Source organism: Tenrec ecaudatus, chromosome 16 (assembly GCF_050624435.1).
Source record: "Tenrec ecaudatus isolate mTenEca1 chromosome 16, mTenEca1.hap1, whole genome shotgun sequence".
In the NCBI taxonomy this organism is placed as follows: Eukaryota; Metazoa; Chordata; class Mammalia; order Afrosoricida; family Tenrecidae; genus Tenrec; species Tenrec ecaudatus.
In genome coordinates this window covers 83,969,766-83,991,023 of record NC_134545.1, presented here as the reverse complement: position 1 = coordinate 83,991,023, position 21,258 = coordinate 83,969,766, and positions in this window count along the sequence as shown.

Here is a 21,258-nt window from a genome sequence, read left to right as displayed (position 1 = left end):
CCTTTCCTGACCCAGACACGGTTCTTCCTGCTATGGTGACTTCCTGCGTGGGCTCCTCTCCTCAGATCATCCTGCAGACCCAGGTGCTGGTTGACACCCCCAAGAAAGTAACGCCTGACGGGACTGGCTGGCGGGTGTTGAAGATACACACCCTGGGTGTGGACTGGTAGGGTGGAGCCAACTGGAACCCCACCCCCAGCAGCCCTGCCTGTCACATGCTGACTGCTGTGGGAGAACTTTCTCTTCTTTCTGAGGTTGCCAGGCCTCCTCTGCTCTGCCACCACGTTCTTCATGAGTTATGATAGTAAACTCCTCACAGTGAACTGGACGCCACACGCCTCCCTACAAGACAGGTATAATTTCCTCCCTTGCCCTCATTTTAAAGCCTTGGGGCTTGTGGTCCACAGAAAGGACATTATTTGCCCCAGATCACACAGCTGGTAAGGGGTGAATGCCAGGTTCCTGAGGCTCCTGCACCAGAAACCGTTGGGTTCAGCCAGCCTCGAAGGTCCCCAGAGAGCCCAACTGCATGGGTGTATACATATGGAGGGGCACATGGGCGGGGTGGGGAGGAGGGCAGGTTGCTGTGGATACTGCCAGAGTTGCTGTCTGGTCAACATCTCTTCAGCTCTATATCCTCACTCTGGGCACAGGGATCTGGGTCTCCAATCCCAGCGCAGGGCCTGTGGAGGCCTCTGGGGGCAGCACAGGCCCCTAGCCCTAGCCCCTGGGAACAGGCCCCGGGGCTCTACTCCCTTCCTTGTTCCTAGCCTGGCCTCTGCCCACACCATGGGAAAAAGTAGGAGCTTCCCGCTGGACATCAACTCACCACAGCTAGGACAAGCTGGAGTCAGGCCACGGAAATACAGCCTGTCAGAAATTTGTGCAAATGCCTTTACCATGGTAGGCGTCACGGGCTTCCTGGAGCAGAGACACGAGTTAAAACCATGCCTGGGAGAATAGTTAACTTTTCCAAACCCTGCTTGGCTGATCTTTGTGTGTGGGTGTGGGTGGGGGCGGGGATACAAAAAGCAGCTCCCTCCCCGTGGCTGTGAGGCTTTTCGATGATCATGGAGCTTGGCACAATCAAGACTCAATTCATGTGTTGCTGGTGGGGACCATCGGTTCTGACCCAGTGACCTTATGTGAGGGCAGACTGCCCCATAACGTTTCTTTTAATAGTTACAGAAGCAGATGAACAGGTTTCCCTTAGCAGACACCCAGGTCTAGCTCCTGAAGTGTGGCTGGGTGGATTTGAATAGCCTACCTTGTGGTTAGCAGCCAATTTGCTCAACCTTCTGCACCAATAGCGCTCTTTCCGATACACCTTAGTTTCTTATAGGACACCGTCCCCTACCCCCTTACCCCACACCAGCCGCCCGCCCTTGTCTGAGTGTGCATGGCGGATCCCCAAGACAAACAGCCTTAAGACAGGCGGGCACATGTGGGCAGCGGCTGACCACACAAAGAGAGTGAGGGTGACCCCAGGTATCTTTGGTTTGGGAGGGACTCAGGCAGTGACGGGAACTCGAGCTGGGGTGGCAGCGCCACCCTAGGCGGTGTCGCGCGCGTTTGTCCTGAGCCACATGCATGTCGCTGTCTTCCCTGTCGCGCCTGCCCGCGAGGCCCTCACCGGTGCTGCATTTGGGTTCTGGCCTGACCGAACCTCGGGTTTACCAGACAGACGGGCGCGTAACCTCCAGGCAGTGGACACAGACCCCGGCGAGGGCCGAGTCTGGGGGCCGGTCTCCTGCTCCTAGAACAATTTGTGCTATTAATGGTTATTTTATTTATATCGTTAGATTGTCGTCCCCCCCCCCAGGGTCTGTTTACACCAAAGTCTGGCCGTCGCAGCCGCAGTGTTTGGACAGGGGATTACACTAATGGATGGCGGCCTGAGAGGGGGAGGGGGAAGGGAGCGGCCTGGAAACGAGGCTCAAGGGCGCCGTGGGGGGTAGGCCTGGAGGGAATGGGGCGCAGGCCTCTCCCGGCAGACCTCTGACCTTAGGAGGGAAGGAAATGCGGCTGTCCCGCGGTAGGAAGTCTCCGGCCTCTGGAGGGGTGGACGCTGGAGGTGGCGGTCTGGGGCGACTTGGGACGGCGCGGGCGAGGGGGGCACTTTACCCCACTTCTAGGACAACTGTGGTCGTCCTAACTGGTCCCTCTGCTTGGAAGTGTACTCATCATCAAGCAAATAGGAAAGGCTGCCACTTCGATTCCCCTTGTGGGGGGTCACGGAGTTACTGATCCAGCCCCGCTTGGTGGGTGAGAACAGCCTTCACAGGGCAGCCACCCAGTGAGTGCCCCGTGCCCCAAATCGGGGAGGCCTCCCAGCACCCGGCCTTTGGAAGGAATCTATGTGCTCTGGAAGAAAAGGCCCAGGGAAAGGGGCGTCCAGGTCACAGGAAGGCTTCGGGGATCTTGGCAGCCTCAGCTTGAAAAGTCTAGGCCTGGGAGTCCTGAACTTGGAGTGCCACCGCCCTGCCTGGGCTGATGCGTAAAAGTAGCTCATCTTCAGGAAGAGTTCCCCCTGCAGCAGACACCATGCCAAGCCTCCTGCTCCCCCTTGGCCAGCCCCACCCTGGTCATTGTCCAACTTTTCTCCTGGCCATCGGGTGGAGACTGACTCACAGAGGCAGCTAGACACTGCCTTTCTCCTGCAGAGTGGCTGGTGGGTTCCAACTGCTGAGCTGGAAGTTCTTGAAGCTCATTAAGCCACCCGGAGCTCCGCGTCCCTAGGGCAAGGTCTCACAGCCAGTAAGTGGCAGAGTCAGTGCTCAAATTCCCCAATCAGATCAGAGGCTCTCAAAAGTTTGGCGATCTGTTGTGAGACCCTTTAAAAAGCACATGCGCAGCGCTGCAGTCCTGTGGCCCACAAGTCCAGGGGTTCCACAGGCCCCGCCCGCCCCACTGGCTTTGTATAAGATTCCATCTATGCATTGGAATGCAAACGAGGAGGCATGGACTTTGGAATGCCCCTTTTATGACGGAAGATTTCTGAAGCTCAGAGAAGTCAAGCCACTAGCTTGAACTCACACAGCAATGGCGGAGTCAGGCTCCACCAGGTCATGGATTTGTTTTCCCCTCCACCATGCTTCCCATCTTCTGAGAACCCTTCTGCATCCCTGCCCCAGCTAAGGAGGGAGGACGTGGGACCCGCCCTTCAGGGATCTGGGTGTTTCTCAGGGGCCCTCCGAGAGGTGCTGGGGGGGCAGCGGGGGAGGCGCAGGGCCGGGTCCCAGTTGCCCTGAGCTCTGCGGCCCGCCCTGCCAGGACGCGCGCTCCGGTAAACGTTTATCTAAAGACAACTTCTGTTTCTCGTTCGCTGTCGGGAGGTGCCCTGCAGCCAGTGATGAAAAATGCGCCTTTTCTCCTCTGAGACGCTGGCGTGGGTGATTTATGTGGGAACCGGCCTCCCTCACTGGGGCTGGCCTGTGTAACCCGGCCTGGAGGGTGGGGAGGGCAGGGGCTGGCCTGGAAGAGAACCTGGTGCCCCGACTCCCCTCGCTCTTCCAGTCCCCCACCCTTGCACCCTCCTGGACTTTTTACCAGCGCTCCCCCAAGAAGCTGAGCGCTTTATCTCGGTAAAGTAAACATCACCCCAGGTCCATTAACACCAGGATCTCCGCTTTGTTAAATAGACCTCCAGAGGGGAAGGGGCAGCCCCCAGGAACTCCCTAGTAAAACGCCCAGAGGTTCTCCAAGATTTATGGCCACAGACTTGCCCTGCCACCCCCAACCTTGTCCGAAATCTCCGTCTTGGCTTAAAGTAAGGGCATTTCCTCCAGCCTAGAAATCCGGCTCTCCGTGTGAGGACTGCAGGCGCAATAAGACCTGGACCTCACCGGGTCGTTAATTGTCTTCACGTCACCAGTCCAGGAATGCGGATTTTTTTCTAGATTATGCTTCCAGATGCCTGCCGAGAGCTCAGAGTAGGGAGTGGACCCTTGTGGACGGGGTCCCTCTTGGGCCACAAGTTCTGGGGGTAGGGTGGGGAGGGGGGAGGGCAGGCTGCTGGAGCTCCCAGGCTCCTTGTTCCTTTGTGAACTGGATAAGGCTTTCAGCAGCCACTTCAGCAGTCGAAGTGGTTGCTGCGGAGCTGATTAGATTCCCGGAGACCTTCTGCGCACCAGAGGGCAGCTGTGCTTGCTAAGTTGTCAGTGGCTGATACTTGGGAAGGATATAGCCAGGCCTTTCTTCTTAAGAGCCAGGGTAGGCTCCAAACCTCCCATGCTTTGGTTCCCAGCCGAAGGGGGCATTTGCACCAGTCAGGGACTCCCGCAGCTCCTCTGACGTGTGTGTGTGTGTGTGTGTGTGTGTGTGTGTAGGGTTGTAACCACCCGCTCCCTGTTTGTAGGTCCTGTAAACTTCAGCAGCTTGTTAACCAACTAACCATTTGCCGCCAGTCTGATCTGACTCGAAGCACGCCCTGCGTTGTAGAGAAGTGCCCCCTCTACAGGGTTTTCCATGTCCACAGAAGACTTGCCCGGCTTTACTTGGGTGGTGCCTCTTGATGCATTTGAATTGGCCACTTTTGGTTAGTCCTCACACTTCAAGTACCATATATACTTGAGTATAAGCTGACCCAAATATCAGCCGGGGCAACTAATTTTTTTAAAATTTAATTTAATTTTTAAAAAACATTTTATTAGGGGCTCATACAACTCTTATCAATCCATACATATACATACATCAATTGTATAAAGCACATCTGTACATTCTTTGCCCTAATCATTTTATTTTTTTTCCTTTTCTTTTTTTACATTTTATTAGGGGCTCATACAACTCTTATCACAATCCATACATATACATACATCAATTGTATAAAGCACATCCGCACATTCCCTGCCCCAATCATTCTCAAAGCATTTGCTCTCCACTTAAGCCCTTTGCATCAGGTCCTCTTTTTTTGCCCCTCCCTCCCCGCTCTTCCTAATTTTACTATAAAACCTGCATTAAAAGTGTGCTGAAAAAACTCGGCTTATACACTAGTATATATGGTAACCCTTTGTGCCCTGGGTCCCCAGCTGCTACTTAGGACTGATTTGTAGTGGGGTACACTTACATCCCAGACACCCCGCGAACTTAGGCAGAGAGTTACCCAGCTTCTCTGGAAGGACCTCTTTTTGCGTCTCCTTCCAAGAAGATCTATCTCCCCAACTTCTTCTTAGGCTGCGCCCCCCATGATGGATTTCAGTAAGATAATGTTGGGGTACACCTGGGGGGCGCAGTTGTCCTGAGTGGGGCTGCTGGCCACAAGATCAGCAGTTTGAAACTACCAACAGCACCCCGTGGGGGACAAGAGTAGGCTGTCTACTCCTCTAATGAATTAGGGTCTTAGAAACCCACGGGCACAGTGCTGCCCTGTCCTGTCGTGTCTCTGTGTGTCCGACTTGCCTCCATGGCAATACCCAAAGAAGTGGACGGGCTTCCTCTTCACCGCTTTCTAAGAGTTTCCATTTCTGAGATGTCTGTAGAAATCCACTCCAGGAGTCTCTGCCCTTTTACATCCCTTGGGCTTTTCTGAACCCCTCCAGTCGAGATTGATAGCAAACAGTCTTTCAGGAGGAAGGGGGGCGCGGGCTCAGCTTGACTGGAAATCAAAGAGACATTTTGTCCAGGCAAAGAGAGGCTGCAGGAGAACCCACCCTCCCCAAACCCATTGCCAAGGCCATTTCCAAGAAACAGTCCCTGCCCAGAACGTGATCCTTCTTTCATCTGGAAAAAGATGTGGTCATCTCTATGGGGGCTCCACCTGACTGAGGGGTTGGCTTTTTGGAGGAACAAGCGAGAAAGAAACCGAGAATGGAAAGGTGACAGAAATGGTTTTTGGAAACGAAATGGTTTTTGGTGGATTGGCATAACTGACACTGCCCAGAGCAGAAATTTTAGACTTTTGGGGGGCGGGGGGGGGGAAGTGGGGGAGGCCAGTGGCAGCCTGGTAAAACCTAAACACTTCCATCTCAGGATAAAATTTTTAATGCCTCTAATCAAATAGATAAGGATTATAAAAGAAAACAATGACATTGAAAAGCAATGAGAAGAATGATATTTTTAAAACGACATAGTAATGTATGTGCTTCTTTATTGATTCATTAAGTAGCAAGATCTAATAGCAGATCTAGCCACAATACCTGCAGCTTCCAAGAAGTGATGAGATCCAAAGTAGCAAAGATGATTTTGAAGCTATCTGCAGCAATAGTGATATCCTGGGGGTAATATCGGTCATTTCTATTGGTGACAAAGCCACATGTACTGATACCACTGGCTTGCTGGCTTGCTTTCACTCAAAAGTGAGGGAGAAATTAAATTCCAGTTAAAGTTAATAAAAAATCTTTTGTTGCAAACTTTTTTCTTTCAACCCCCTAAGTTCTATTTTCCAATCCCTTGGGTCTTTGTAAAGTTTAAGACTTGCAAAGGTGAAGAATCCCTGGTTTAGATGTATGGTCAAAACCAATACCACTTCGTCTCAAAGAGTGGTCTTTAGGTCACCAGCATTAGGATTTTCTAAGATACCCAGTTCACAATAACCCCCCCCCCCAAAAAAAAACCCCAAACAAACAAAAAACCCCAAACCTTCTAAGACCTACACCACTGTGGGCAGGCCTAGGAAAGGCATTTCCAACTCAGTTTGCCCATGCAGAGAGCTGTTTGCCCATGCACATTTAGAATCGATGCATCTGGACTTGATTGATTAGTGGTAGTACTTGATTGACTAGTCGGTGATGAAAGCAAGCTCCCTCAGAGAGCTGGTGGGTGAAGTGGAACACAGACGTCCTGGGCAGATCTTGCTTAGAGACGATTATGATGTGGTGAACTTGAGCGTGGTGAGCACGGCAGCCTGGGTTGTGGGAGAGCGCCAGGAAAGGAAGCAGGAATGGGCCAGGTGGACGAAGGCTCCGAAGTGCTGGCCGGGGCTCGGAGGAAAACTTCAGACATTACCCAGATGTTATCCTGATCTTGCTCTCATATTTTACACATGAGAAGAGATACTTCTTGAAGGCTACTTTGCTAGTGGCCGAGGCGGGTCTATAGGCCACTGTATCAGATGCCAAGTTTCGTTCTCACACTTGCTGATGGAAGGATGGATTCAGGGCTTAACCACCACGCAGTGGCAAGCCGTCTCCTCAGGTAATCTCTCCCATCAGTTTTCTGCACTGGCTTCCTTTTTGTGAACAGATGCCTCTGACTTCTGAGCTGTTTGACAAAGTCTTCCTGTGTTGGCACATTTGGGGCATCCATCCACCCCCCTCGTCCAATGGGGAACTACTTGCTATGGGCCAGGCCTGGACCACCGTGCTGTGGAAGCTACAGAAACATCACTAACCACAGGGAATGTCCACACCCTCTCTCAGCATCACCCATCTTCAGTAACCCGGACGACCACAAAGCGATTAGCGCAGACCAGACCTGATGTTTATGCAACTGTAAAGTCCAAGAAAAGTCTTATTTGTAGAGAGGAAGGTTTTTCTTTAGCAGATTGAACAATCGGGGACATGTCTTCTTTCTATTATAAAAAGTAGCTTACTTAGGCCCTGAGCTTTGATGAGCACTTTTATAGTGTGAAACTATTAAATAAAGTTTGGCTGGCTCTAAGAACTCTGCCAGATACACCCAACAGGACCCTTAGGAGAGCTGAGAAATTGCTGGTCTCAGATTAGGTAAGGATGATAATGGGCAGCACCCAACAAACACAGCTCTGATACAGGTTCACCGGGCCTGGATTTCAGCTCTAGAGTCTATCTTACTTTGGGCAGGTACACCTCGTGTATTTTTACCACACTTCATTTTATTACACTTCTTCCATAGTGCCCTGCTTACAAATTGAACATTTTTAAGGGACCCTGCATCTAGCAAGTCTATTGCCATGATTTTTCCCAACATTGCCTGGTGAATTCGAACCGATAACCCTGCGGTTAGCAGCCCAATGTAAGAATATAATTCCTGGGTTGATGTCAACCTCGTTTTCACTGCAGTGAAAAAAATGTGTCAAAAATGCAGTAAAAACCCGGTCAATCAATTGATACATATTCAATTACTAAATGAGGGCTAAGGTACTGTCCTAGGTGCTGAGGATTCGGCTGTAAATAAGATTTCTGTCACCAGTCCCTTTAGTCAGTGTGAAGAGTGACGCCCACATTTCTGTTTCTTCTTTCTCTCAAGATTGAGGGGATTTGAGGATCTGGAAGTTGAAGCCCGGGAAAACGACCACAGTGATCGAACCTGGAGAGGTGATCTCTATTTGAGGAATTCAAGGATATGTAAAGGACTGGAGGATCAAGCCTACCCTCATCGATGAAGACACAATTTAAATATAATCACAGAATAAGAACTGCTTTTACAGATGGTGCCCAGCTATCAGAAAGAATAGCATCAGGGGTCTTAAAGGCTCTCTTATACAAGCAGCCATCTAAGTGAGGCATCAACTATGTCCACATGGGAGAAGCACATCAACCTGTGTGATCCCAGGATGATAAACAATAAAATTAAATTCCAAACGAGGGAATGGTATCAGAGCTTAAATTATGAATGTCTGGTTTGCAGAAGTGTATGGATGACAGGGGAGCCCCAAATCCATGGGCAGGATCTCCCCGTGGATGAAGCCTCCAGGGAATTCCCTCTGACCACAGTCCAGGGATGGGAGTAACCTTGAGCCAGAGAGCATAGTGAAGCCGACTACGGCAGATAGAGTCAGATTAGAAAGAAATGCCTTATCATTTTTTCTCTCTTTTGCCCTGTCCTAAAGTTGCTTCAGTGTTTAATAGCTTCTCCCCCCCCCCCAACCCCCTGTCTTTTTGATTGGGCTTTTCTATGTTTTGTCTAGTCATTGTTTGTTTGCTTTCTGTCTGTGTTTTGTATGATTTTCTGTATATGCAATCCAAGAGCGGTAGATCTACAGAGACCATAACTGGACTGATAATTACCTAGGAGCCTGGCAGGGGAGGATGGGGGAAGTGGGGAGTCAGCAACAATGAGTGCAAGAAGAGAATGTTCTGAAATTGATTGTGGGGATGATTGCACACATCTTAATATGATTAAACAATTCAATTGTATGATATGTGAAGTATATGCCAAGTAAATGATTTTTGAAAGGATTGGTTTTCTTTCATTGCCACAACAAATTAGCACACACTTGCGACTTAAAATGATACAAGTTTATTGTCTCACAGTTTCGTAGGTCAGAAATAATGACATGGTCTCCTCTCTGGGCTATAAACCAAAACAACAGCCTTGTTCTGGTGGTTCCAGGGACGAATCCATTTCTTGAGGTGGCCCACATTCCATGATTGGCGGCCCCATTCCTCCATCTTCAAAGCCAGCAAAAGCCAACAGTACAGGTCTTTCTCATGTGCCTTTCTGCTGCTTTCTCTTTAACTCCTCTACAGTCATATCTTTTTTCTACCACATCTGGGAAAGGTTCTCAATTCTTCACAATTATGAGATTAGATTGAGTTTACCTGGATAATCCAGGATGATATCCCTCATCTCAACATCCCAAGATTTACATCCTTAATAATATGCCCAGAGTCCCTTTGATCATGTAAGCTAACATATTCCCATGTTTCAGGATTTAGGGAGTGGGCATCTTTGGGACCTTTTTTTGGCCAGCCAACGAGATAGCTAGCTAGACAGATAGAGAAGGGAAGGGAAAATAAAGAAAACAGAACTTTACCTGGTGTCTTTCTTGGGAAAATGAACTTCCAATAACTGAATAATTCAGAACGAAGCTAAGAGTTTACCTTTTCTGGTAAATTGTGTTTTGCTCTCAGCTGCAAATCAGACATAATACATACCATTCAGGGCACCAACCAGCGCTACTCACATTAGCCTTTTGCCCCACCTTGTCACCCAGCAGTTGTGCGCTATGTCTGCCGGATGTCAACTCCGGATGTCAACTCCTCATTAATAATGCTTGATCTTTGTCATGTTTTTAAGTTTCCATCTGATGCAGGACCAGCCCCAGGCAGAACTTGAACTAACTGTAACTTATCTTCATTATTACCCTGGTCTTTACCACAAAATAGACTTCTCTGTGCAAAAGCAGGTCCACAGTTGTACTAGGGCAGATGTGTTTTTCTTTGAAAGGTATACGTAGGAAAAACGAGTGGAAGAGAGTACTCAAAAATGATAGTATTTGTTATGTGGTGAAATGATGAATTTTCCTTCTAAATATTTTCTAATGTCCTTTTGAATTTATCAATAACAACACACATGTATAAGCATTAGCCATTTAATGGAGAATTTGTTTTGCCACTGAAGCTGAGAGTTGGAGATGAAGATTTGAATTGGATAGTTTTATTTGTCAGCAGGTCACATTGCCTGATTGCTTTGAATCAGGTCGCGCTGGGTTGGGGTTCTAGTTTCTCCCCAAGCAACATGGATCCTGGGGTAGGTGCCTCAATTCCTCAGCTGGACCACGAGGAAACCCAATAGCCCTTGTTGTTGCTGGGGGCCCTGGAGTTGGTTGGGCCTCACAGCGGTCTGTGTGGACACTGCCCGGTCTCATTGTTGCAGCCACTGTCTTGAGTCTTGAGACTCTTTCTCGTTTCCCTGAGCCCTCTACTTATCCAACCACACCGTTCCTCTCCAGATAACAGCTCGAAAGTGCGTGAGACAAAGTCTCCTCATCCTCGCTTCTAAGGAGCGTTCTGGCTAAGACAGATAGATCGGTCCGTCTGGCAGTCCACAGTACGGTCCGTGTTTTATTTGCCAGTACCGTAATTCAGAGGCATCAACATTTCCTTCTACCTTCCTTATTCATGGTTCAGCTTTCAGATGCGATAAGGTGACTGAGAAGACCATGACTTAGGTTAGGTGCATCTTAGTCCTCAAAGTGAGGTTTTTGTTCTTTTTATTAAAATCATTTTATTGGGGGCTCATACAGCTCATCATAATCCATCCATCCATCCATCCATTGTGTCAAGCACATTTGTACATTTGTTGCCTTCATCATTCTTAAAACATTTGCTTTCTACTTGAGCCCCTGGTATCAGCTGCTCATTCCCCCCCCCCTTTCCCCTCCCTCATGAACCCTTGATAAATTATAAATTATTATTTTGTCTTATCTTACACTGTCCAACATCTCCCTTCACCCACTTTTCTCATGTCCATACCCCAGGGAGAAGGTTATATGGAGACCCTTGTAATCGGTTCCCCCTTTCCACCCCACCCTCCCTCCACCCTCCTGGTATTGCCACTTTCACCACTGGTCCTGAAGGGATCATCTGCCCTGGTTTCCCTGTGTTTCCAGTTCCTATCTGTACCAGTGTACATCCTCTGGTCTAGCTGGATTTGTAAGGTAGAATTGGGATCATGATAGTGGGTGGGATGGGTGGGGGGAGGAAGCATTTAGGAACTAGAGGAAAGTGGTATGTTTCACCTTGGCTACACTGCACCCTGACTGGCTCATCTCCTCCCCAGACCCTTCTGAAAGGGATGTCCAATTGCCTACAGATGGGTTTTAGGACCCCACTTTGCCCTGTCCCTCATTCTCAATGATTTTTTGATGCCTGATAACTGATCCCTTCGACACCTCGTGATCACACAGGCTGGTGTGCTTCTTCCATGTGGGCTTCTTTGCTTCTCAGCTAGATGCCCTTGCTTACCTTCAAGACGTTTTTGTTCTTTAACACTTATAAACAATGTATTTCTATTGGCTAACCTTATATTTCAATGAAAGCCTTTAAGTAATTTAAAACCCTACAACCATACTCCCTGCCATCAAGTCAATGCTGACTCATAGCGACCCCCTGTGGGTTTCCAAGAAATATTTACTGGAGTAGAAAACCCAATCTTTCTCCTGAGGACCTGCTGGTGGTTTTGAACTGCCAACTCTGTGGATCACAGCCCAACATGGAACCACTAGACTACCACGGCTCCTGTAAGTATCTCAGGTGTATGGGAAAATAAATTCTACAATGCAAAATATTGAGGTAAAGAATGAAAAAGAAAATCATCTTTAAAATCAATTTATTACTTAGTGAGCCTTGTATTTTCTAGTCTTTCTAGAGCAGGGGTTCTCACACTTTTAAACAGGGGGCCAGTTCACTGTCCCTCCGACCGTTGAAGGGCCAGACTAAGTTTAAACAAAAACTATGAACAAATTCCTATGCATACTGTACATATCTTATTTTGAAGTAAAAAAACAAATGGGGCAAAAACACCCGGTGGGCTGGATAAATGTCCTCGGCAGGCCGCATGTGGCCCTCGGACCGTAGTTTGAGGACCCGTGCTCTAGAGCCACAATGAGTTAGTTTATTGTGCCAACCTGGCCGATAAACACATGTGGGGTTAATTGAAGGGCGGAGAGATGAGCCTTGCCTTTCGAGTTCTTGGGTTTCTATCTGATAGTTGGACCAGGGTGCAGCTGCTTTAGCCAGTTCTCTGCTTTAGCTGGCAAGGCTCACTACCTGCGAGACGTCCCTGAAGAGAAGCCATGTGGACCTACCCCGATGCAGCCCTGGGTGCTGGAGCAGCTGTGTGGAGACCCCTGCCAGCGCTGACATGCTTATACATTCACTGATTCAGCTTTCCTCCTGCAGTCGGCATCATTGCATCTGTTTTGTGAGATGGAAGAGGACTTTGTGGATTGGTGTTGGACATATGGGTTAATGTTGGACTTGTGGGCTTGGGCAGCACTGGGTTGGGATGTTTTCTAGATGTGCACTTAACCTTTATATAAAACTCTCTCTTATATATGAGTATCTGTGGATTTGTTTCTCTAAAGTACTTAGACTAATGCACACAATTTGAGTTCTCAAGAATTAAAAAAATCATTTTATTGGGGGCTCGTACAACACTTCTCACAATCCATACATAGATCCATTGTGTCAAGCACATTTGTTGCCATCATCATTCTCATAATGTTTGCCTTCTACTTGAGCCCTTGGTATCAGCTAAGATTTTTTATTTTTATAAAGAAATCACTTTATGAGGGCTCTTACATCTCTTATAACAATCATACATCAATTGTATCAAGCACCTTTGTACATATGTTGCCTTCATCATTTAAAAAATATTTTCTTTCTGTTTGAGCCCTTGGCATCAGCTCCTCTTTTTCCCCTCCCTCCTCTACCCTCCCGCACTCATGGACCCCTGATCAAGGATCAATTATGTATTATTTTCATATTTTACACCACCTGCTGTCTCCCCTCGTCCTTGTTCTCGTTCCTCCCTGTGGAGAGGGGACTCCTCAAGAATGTACCGTGGACAAAAGGAGAAAAGAAATGAATCGAAGAAGCTACCAAACGAGGCAGAATGGAAAGTACCGGGAAGGTCATGCAGAGCACCAGCCGAGGTGAGAATGAAGGCTTCCCTGAGGGAACTCAAGGGAGGGATCTCTGAAGTGGTGAGATCTGAGCCGGCCCTTACAGGAGGGGAGGGCTTTGACGGGGCGGGATGGTGTGCGAGGACTTGGAGATCCAAGCTTCCATTAAAACAAAAGTTCGGTCTGTGTGATTGCCAAGAACGATGCTCTTTGAAGTGGGTGAGCGTTAGTTTAAGTAGGCCCACTGGTTTCACTCAAGAATTAGAATGTTAGCGTCATTGGTCAGGGAAAGTGCTGAACTCTATACAATGAGGTAATTAGGCCCCTGGCCCCCATGTGTATGGGTTGGGAACCGTACAACTTTAATTCAGAAGGAGTCCTACACACTTCCCACTCTAATCCTCCTTTATTTTATAGAATTAAAAAAAATTGAAGTGAAGGATAATTGCTAACCACTTTTCAATGGAAGATGACACAATAGCTCTCTCTCTCTCTCTCTCTCTCTCTCTCTCTCTCTCTCTCTCTCCCCCCCTCCCCCTCCCTCCCTCCCACCCACCCTCCCACCCTCTCACTCTCTCTCACTCTCTCTCACTCTCTCTCACTCACTCTCACTCACTCTCACTCACTCTCACTCACTCTCACTCACTCTCACTCTCTCTCACTCTCTCTCACTCTCTCTCACTCTCTCTCACTCTCTCTCACTCTCTCTCACTCTCTCTCACTCTCTCTCACTCTCTCTCACTCTCTCTCACTCTCTCTCACTCTCTCTCACTCTCTCTCACTCTCACTCACTCTCTCACTCTCTCACTCTCTCACTCTCTCACTCTCTCACTCTCTCACTCTCTCACTCACTCACTCACTCACTCACACTCACTCACTCACTCACTCACTCACTCACTCACTCACTCACTCTCTCTCACTCACTCACTCTCTCTCTCACATTCCAAAAAAAAAAAAAAAAGATGACACAATAAATACACATCTGTAGATGTAACACTGCAAGATGCTTATGTTAATTGGCCTCTAAAAAGGCATAGTTCAAAAACATATGCACAGTATGATCTCAATTATGCAGCATGCATGGACGAAAGGTGAAAGGACGCCTTTGAAATACTAATGCTTGTTGCGTCGAGGTGTTAGCTTACGTTCTCCATCTTCTGTGTAGCACGGGTGTATTATGGAGAGGAACCCAGCATTGGGGTGGAAGGCAGGCTCATGAACGACCTGTGAGATGCAGATGACATGGCCTGGCTTCCTAAATGTGAAAATGATTCGAGACACTGACAGGTGAAGGTCACAGAACACAGTTTCCGGTCTGAATTACTTATAAAGGGAAGAAAAACCTTCACAACTGGGTCCATAGACAGCAGCACGAGAAACGGAGACGATATTGAAGGTGTTGAGGATTTCGTGTTACTTGGGTCTGTAATTACTGTCCACGAAAGCAGGAGTCAATGGTGACAGTGTCTTGCGTCAGGCAAACCTGCTGCAAAAGACCTTTTTCAAGTGTCCAAGAGGCAAAGATGTCACTTTGGAGACTAAGATGCCCCTGATCCAGCCAGGCCATTTTCAGTCTCCTCGTAGGCATTTGAAAGCTGGACAGTGAATGAGGAATTCTGAATGTGACGTTGGGGATGTAGGGAGCTGCGTGTCTCCCCACCCTGGATTTTAGCCATGAATCTACTCTCGCCATACAAACTGCCCAGAGGTTTTTCTGCCCTTTGTTCCTTTCTCGCCAGAGGGTGGCTGCCCTGACCCTTGCTAGGATTGGTGATCTTTCACTAACAGCTGCTATGCTCATTGGTCAATACATGTCTGATGGCATCTCCCCCAGGCTCACCAGGAATGCTTCATTAGCATACTTACCTGTTTGAGCAGTTGCCCGCCATTCCTTCCTTGTTTGGAGATGCACAACTATTGGCTACCTCAGCTGTACCTTATTTTACATGTGACGTAATGGTGCCAGCCCCTCGCTGGCTATTTAAACCTCTGCTCTCAGCTCAATAAATGAGGCTTGATCAGATTCCTGTCTTGCCTCCATTTCTCGTGCCCTTGCCCATCTTCATTCCCAGTCCCTCTTTCAGGTCCACGTTCTTGATGTCCCGCGGGACGGGACATGGGGAGGAACAGGGAAAGTGACATGACTGCCAGAGTTATAGGTTATCATTTATATTTTCTTTCTTCTGGTATAGCTGGTAACATCCCACATCTACTCTTTTATAACTTGCCTTTTAAAGTTTGTGGTTTGTGGTAGATGGTTTTCTATATTATAAATTACTTCTCTGTAATACATTTTTATTATGAAAAATTTGACATCTATAAAAAGACAGAATATAACAATGAATGTCCATCCAGCCACCTAGATTTAAAAATAATAAGCATTTCCTACTTTGCCTTATCTCTTTCTTTTTTGCCGAGAACGTTTACATATTGCTTGGTTATCATGCCATTATACTGAAAGTACTTTTGAAAGGTAAAGAACTTTCCTACATGACCATAGTGCTAGTAGTATACTTTTAAACATTAAAAATGTTCCCCGAGTAGTATTGTTTGGTACACATTACAAGCTCTCCAATTGCTCTGTAATTTTTATTTTTTTACAGTTGGTTTGTTTGAGTCAGGATCAAAACAAACCTACTTGTGTATTTTTTAAACACAGAATGCCATTCTCGCTCTTGAAATCATTCCCTTGTTGAAGAGACTAGCAATTGTGTAAAGTGTCCAACATTAGAGATTCTTCTACATTGCTACTCCTTGGAGTTGTTTCCCTTGTCCTGTAACCATCTTGCATTTCCTTGCATTAGATGTTAGAGGTAAAGGATTGATTGGATTCAAGAACATGTCACAGATGATGCCGTGGACTTTATGAGTCATTATAGCCAAAGACATACAGTGTCTAGTTGTTTGGTACACCTTCTGATTCCTGTCCCAATTCTGCTTTTCTGGCCACAATTAGCTTGTTCTTGTTTCTGTTTATTTCCTTGGAGACTCTGATCAATAGTATGGTTCCTATCCCCATATAATTCATGTTCACATCATAATTTTACAACCCCACTCTTCGAACCCCATCTACGCTGCCTTCTGACTTATAATTCTCCCATCTTACCCCCAGGGTCCTGATCTAGCCCGCATTCTAACTCCGCTCTAATTTAATGTGATTCTTTAAGGAATTTCACAACGTTCCAGTGAGTTGGCATTTTCAAAGGATCTACATAGACTTTGCCATCATTTGAGTATGTTTATTTAGGCTGCAAGAAGTGGTTACATAAATTATATTCTGATGAATAGAAATGTGAGAATTCTCAACAAAATTTAACAGCGGATCAAATGATTACTACACCACGATCAAGTGGAATTCATCCCAGGGATACAGGACTGTGAAACATTAGAAAATCAATCAGCATAATTCACCACATAAATAAAATGAAGGGAAAGAATCACATGGTCATCTTAATCAATGCAGAAAAGGCACTTGATACAACCAAGAGCCTTTCTTGATAATAACTCTCAATAAAATAGGAACGGGAAAAAATCACTAAGGTATTAAGGACATGCGTACAAAACCAACAACCAACATTATTCTCAAAAGAGAAATGTTGAGAACATTCCCTTTATGAAGAGAACATGAGGATGCCCTTTCTCACTAATCTTATTCAATATCGTACTGTTGTGTCTGAGTTACAGCCATAAGGCAAGAAAGGGAAATAAAAGCCATCCAAAGCAGAACAGAAGAGACCAACTCACCCGAATTTGCAGTTGACACGATCCTTGAAAGTCCCAAAGACTTCACAGAACGTTACTAGAATTAATAGAAAGTTACAGCAAAGTGGCAGGTACAACATCAACACGCAATAATCCTTTGGGTTCCTTTATGCCAGTGTTTCCCAAAGTGGGAAATACTGCTTCCTGGAGGGCATTGGAATGATCCAGGGGGCCTGAAAAAGCAGATGCCTACATTTTATTGTGGATCATGGATTATAGCACAAAAAAAAGTCAATTGCCGGGTGGGCATTCAGTCCTTTTTTTCCCCCCTGAAAAGCGGTGGTAGACCAAATAAGTCATGAACAAGGAGGACTAAAAACAAAACAAAACTGGAAATTAACAATGCAATACCATTTAAAGTAGTCCCCAGTAGGATAAAGTTACTAGGAGTGAACTTAGCTAGAGATGACTTACACAAGGAAAATGATGAAACACCACTGCAAGAAACTAAGAGATCTCTCTATACATGAGAAAACAATCCATGCTAATGTATGGGAAGACTTAACATTGTGAAAATGTCAGTACTACCCAAAGTGATCTATAGGTCTGCATTAGTCTGGGTATTTTAGAGAAGCAAATCCACAGAAACTCATGAATAAGAGGTAGTTTTATATAAAGGTTAAGTGCACATCAAAAAACATGCCAAGCCCACAAGTCCAACATTACCCCATATGTCCGACACCAGTCCACAAAGTCCTCCTCCATCTCACAAAACACACGCAATGATGCCAACTGAAGGAGGAAATCCAAGTCCGTGAGTGTGTAAGCATCTCAGCTCTGGCAGGGCAGGGGTCTCCACACGGCTGCTTCAGCTCCAGGTAGGAAAAAATTCTTTGGTTCAACTTCTTGGCCTTTTCCTCACCATTGCAATTCTCATTTTCCTTCAAAGTTTTTCATAAGAGCCCCCCCCCCAATCGTTCTTATTTCTTTGGTAAAATCTATCAAGATTTCCTTTTTGACATTCCCTCAATTCATCGCTGTAACCTTCTGAGCTGACGGCTCTTCCTTGAATTTAACTGGCCCAACAGATGCCCTTCGAAGTCACTGTGTTGTTTCAATGATCAAAGGGACAAAATATATAAGACTATGGCTAGAATTATAGAAATATGTAGAACAAAATTAAAATGCCAGACTGACTGGACCCATAGACACTAGACATGGATCCCCAGATTTATCTGGCCTGCTCTCCCTTTTTCAGAAAAAAAGTACTCAGACCCCCCAGCAATGAAAAGCTTTGTATAATTATCACATTCCAGGATAAAGTGTTGGTATCAACTTTTGCAGCCCACCCCCACCCCCACATGGTTCCAGAGCCCCCCAGGGGGCGACATTGCCAACTTTGGGACACATTGGACTGGAGGAACCCCCTAAGACACCCTTTGAACTTGAAATTGAAGTAATTTCTCCGGGTCACTTTTCATCCAGAGAATAGATTGGCTTGTACAATAAGCAACATCACGCATGAGTAATGTGTTTCCTTGCAAAAAAGAATTTCATGAGACCAGCAGTTACCCCAAAGCAAAGATCAGCAGGTTTGGAGGGAAGGGACGCTAGATCAATGGAAACAGAGAAAACAAGTGGAAATCAGGAGAATGCTGACCGATTGTGAAAAGCATCATGGAACAATTTGTATGAAAGTTATTAAGTGGGAACCTAATTTGCTGTGTCATCTCTTACCTAAAACATAACTATATCTGTTAAAAATGCTGACATTTTCATGAGGGCTAAATTTCAGGTATGTCTTCATTTGGAGATCAACTCATCACGACTGACGACCTCATCGTGAGGTTTTGGAGAAACCTGTTGCGGCCCCCTGACCTGGGACGAGGCTCATTGCCAGTGAGTTAATGAATGAAATTATATATTTACAATGAAACCGTTAAGAGCATGAGATTGTCAGGTGGTGGTAGGGGCAGTGGTATTTATTGTCTGTATTGGACAGGATTCTCTAGAGAGACAAACCAGATTGCTAGTAATTATATATAAATATATTTATAAAGATAGATATATAATTCAAGAAATAAACCGTTAAATTATATACAGATAGATAATACAAGAAATTAACAGTTAAATTATAAAGCAGTGAGACACTAGCAGTCCTTCAAGGCTTGAGAGCTGCCAGTTGCCAGTCCCCTTCTGTAGAGAGAGCTGGGCTATATATACTCAGGCAGTAAACAGCAAGGCAGGTCCCCAACTGTCATCAACTGTCAGTCCCCAGCTCCAGAGATGAACATTCCAATCATGTGGGCTTAAAGGGGCCTCAACTTACAGCGACACAGTCCACAGGCTAGGTATCCCACGGGTAGTGTACCCCTTTAAACTGAGGCACAGAACAAGCAAGGCGAGGCTCACCGAGCCATTTATCCCTCTGCCCTTCAGTTAATCTTACTTGTGTTTATCGGCCAGGCTGGCACAGTAAACTATAGCATTGTCTTCCCAGCAGGAAAATCTAAGTAGGAAATCGAATTAAGACGGGAATGAAATCGAAACAAATTTTAGAACTAGAGAACTCAAGACAACCAATGTTTTTATGACGTCACATTTCATTTTGTATATAAAGATTTTAAAAAACAATTCAATGGCTTAAACACATCAAGAGAGTGGTGCCGCCATCACCACAAGTTTAGAGTCATTTCTTCCTTCGTGTATTCAAGACCATTCGCTCCCACCCCGTCCACCAACCTCCCCGGCCATAACCCAAAGAAACAATTAATTCCCTTGCTGCCTCTACAGATGGACTGGCTGTGGGCTTCCTATACAAATACCAAAACAAAACAAAGACACAAAACAATCCCAACAATGCTGTGTTCGGTCTTGTTTTGTCTCATTGGATGCTCACAAAACTCTTGTCAGGAAGGTCCTACTGTTGCCCCCATTTTACAGGGGAGGATGTTTAAGGGGTTGAGTGTTGTGCTCCAGATTGTGAGTTTGGGGTTCGCAACACAAGCCAGGCTTCTACACTTAAATCTAACTCCAAACCCTACAGCTCTTATCACCAGCCCACAGCTGCCCCCACATCCTCGTTCTGCAGACGCAACCTAATAAATAGAGCGCCATTGCCTGGAGACAGAGTCGTCTACATGGTAGCTAACACAGATGAACAATTTAGGTTGAACCTGCCCAGAAAACTATCTGATCCTACAGACATCCCAGGAAGTTATTTTCCAAAAACAGGGTTGGGAAAATACAATTGTTAATCTTTTGATATTGTCTAGATTCTCATAAATCATTTTTTATTCATTTCTCTCCTTACTCTAATTCACTAAAGCCCAAACACCGAACTCACTGCCATGAAATCATTTCTGACTTATGGTGACTCTATAGGACAGGGTATAATTGCCCCCATGGGTTTCCGAGACTGTAACTCTTTATGGGAGCCAGAAGCCTCTTCCTTCTCCCTCAGGTCCCCTGGTAGTTTCAAACTACCTACCTTGTGGTTAGCAGCGCAATGTATTACCACTATGTCACCAGGCTTCCATCTGTAGAGTAGAGGTAACGGTATTTCCTTGACAGATTTACAGAGAAGATTAAATGAAACACTAGGAACATGGCATATAATATATGATTAAATGAGCTGAGAGGAATATGACTTGGTATATAATAAGCACTTAACAAATGTTAGTTCTTTTAAAGCCCGTGGTGAGAATTGCAGATGTAACTCCTAGTGGAGTACATCTTTTGTGGAGAAGGTTGTCATACTGGTCTCTCAAATGCCCTTCTCAGTCCTATCTTGCTTGCGGAAGGAGCCAAGACTTTTCACTACTCCTGGCCTTCTTACACTCCTTCCAGAATTCAGGCCTCCATGGGGGGTCGCTAAGCATCTCTGGGTCAGCAGTGATGCAGCACTCAGCTCTTAACTAAACGCTTGGCAGTGGGAGAAAGGAGGGGCTGTCCACTTCTATTAGATGACAGCCTTGGAAACCAGATGGAGCAACTCTACTCTGCCCTATAGGCCACGTAGGCGGGAATTTACTCAATGGCAATGGGGTTGGACATGGCTCTCAGCTAGTTACTCATGGGAAGGCTGGGGTGTAAGCCCATCCAACAACTCCGCAACAGAAAGACCGGCAATGTACTCCAAGAAAGGTGGTAGCCTAGCAACCCCTTTGGAAGCGTTCTACTTGGTCCCACGGGGTTACTATGAGTAGAAAATTTCCCAACTGCTGGCAGCAACAACAGAAGTATCTGCGGTGCTGGTGGCGGAGATGGTTCAAGTGATCAGCTGCTAA